We start from the raw sequence: 2501 nt of genomic DNA on the forward strand, positions 1-2501 counted from the left end.
AGCCTGTGCGCTACCCCTCCTGTCTGCGACCCCGGCCGGCGGGTCCGAAAGCTGCGCCGTCGCGCCCGCTCCCTCTCGCGGCGTTTCCAGTTCCCGCATCCCGCCGGCCGCTTGCACCTAGTGCCAGCGCTCACCGGAAGTAGAGTGGCTCCGCGCCCTTCTCTTAGTGTAATTGTTTTGGGGGAAGACTTGGTAGTTTTAGAAACTTCAGAAATGGACTTTCAGTAGAGGAAGCCAGGTATGGTTCAGTTGGCAGGAGCACCGTCCCTGATTATCCCTGCAGACAGATTCTTCAACCTCTATTGGTTCCTGTTGGATTGTCCACGAAGAGCGTGCTTCTCAGAAGATGCTCCTGCTGCCTTACGTCTCAGTGAGGAAAGGTAGGAGGAGGGAGTAGACGGTTAATGTAGCAGCAACATTCCTCTTTCCCTGCAGCTTTCACAACATTTCGGAAATGAAAAGAGCAGCCTGAGACACTTTTCAAACACGTGGCACCAGTAACCACTGTATGATGACGTTTCCAGAGTTCCCTCAACAGAATCTCTCTCCTGACTCCATGCCCGTAAAACCAAATGCCGATTGAATAGCTAGCCCGTGGTCTCCACATCCCAGGATGCCAACTCTGCGTATCTGCACCATCCACACCCTTACTTTTCAAAATTCTCCATGATTTTCTGTCTCAGGAATAATTCCCTCATTTCCTCTCAGCTGAAAGCCTGCAGGTCATCCTCACTTCCCTCCACTGCACCTCCCACAGCTAGGCAGTCCCCCAGACCTGTCTGCTCCTTTAACATCCCTCAATTCCATTCATTTTCTTCCTTCCCTCCTGACTACATGGGCAGATAGCCATCAATTCTCACCTAGTTTATGGACAATAACTTTTTTTTGTTTTCATTTTTGCCCACATGTCTATGTAAATCAATTCATCCCCATCCTTTGCATGAGCCCCATGTTCAAAAGATAAGCTACAAGTCTTCAGAGTGGCCCCCCTCCATCCTCACTCAGCCTCTTCTTCCACAAGAATGCACACCTCCACTCTCACACAACAGCTCACAATTCTCTGATGTGACCAGGCTCTTATTCATTTCTTTCATATGATAGCTCCCTGGCCTGAAGGCTTTCTGTTCCTTATCTTTTACCTGACTATCACCTACTCAGGCTTGGCTTTCAGCTGAGACATCACTTTTTCCAGTGTTTTCTTGACAAACCGAGGATTCCTATAGCTCCATGTACTTAACATTCTCACAGCTCTTTTTTTTTTTGGTAACTATTTTTTTTAATTGGTGTAGAGTTAATTTATAATGTGTTAGTTTCAGGTGTACAGCAAAGTGATTCATATATATATATATATACACACATATATATATATATGTTTTCTTTTTCAGATTCTTTTACATTCTAGGTTATTAGAAGATATTGAATATAGTTCCCTGTGCCATACAGTAGGTCCTTTATCTACTTTACATGTAGTAGTGTGTACATGTTAATCCCAAACTCCTAATTTATCTCCCCACTCCCCGCTGTCCCCTTTGGTAACCGTAAGTTTGTTTTCTATGTTTGTGAGTCTATTTCTGTTTTGTAAATAAGTTCATTTGTATCACTTTTTTAGATTCCACATATAAGTGATATCATATGGTATTAGTCTTTCTCTGTCTGACTTAATATGGTAATCTCTAGGTCCATCCATGTTGCTGCAAATGACATTATTTCATTCTTTTTTATGTCTGAGTAATATTCCATTGTGTATATATATATACACCACATCTTCTTTATCCTTTCAACTGTTGATGGACATTTACCCATCATATGGAAGTTCCCCACTTCCCTAACTGCCTACCTCACCAAATTGTGAGGTCCTTGAAGGTAAAGATTGTCTGGATCAACATGTTTGCAGAAGATGGCTCAGTAACAGACACTGTTGACACTCAAAAAGTACTTGCTTGGTTAAACTGAATCCAGTAAAAGTATGAGTTATGCTGACGCGGAAAGCTAGGTCAAGGGTCTGAATGGATATAGTTATTCACTAGGTTCATGAGGGAGTTAGGCTCATTATTGGCCTCAGAAGACAGAGTAGCTTCTGCACCCCCAGCTGATAGACGTGGCTTTGATACATGAAGGTGCCAAAATAACCTACTTTTAAAAACTGCTTTGTCCTTTCATTTTTCCCCTCAAATATTTAAAAAACAAAAGATACAACCTAAGTGGATATACAGTTGTAGCCATTTGGCTCTAATTATCTATCTGGTCAATGAAATGCTCACTAATTAATCATATTCTCAAAAATATGTCTAGCATTTTTTTTGAAGACAGTATAATCTATTCCAGTTACACTTGCTTAGCATGACATAACTCAGTGTTATTATATCTAGACTGCAGAATATCAGATGATAGGGGGGTCTTGTATTTGAATTAGGAAATTGAGATTGATGCACATCGTTTTCTGTAATTACACTGTATTGCACTGTGACATCAAAATGTACCACATGTTTCCACATGGCCAT

Source organism: Globicephala melas, chromosome 9 (genome assembly GCF_963455315.2).
Source record: "Globicephala melas chromosome 9, mGloMel1.2, whole genome shotgun sequence".
Taxonomy (NCBI): Eukaryota; Metazoa; Chordata; class Mammalia; order Artiodactyla; family Delphinidae; genus Globicephala; species Globicephala melas.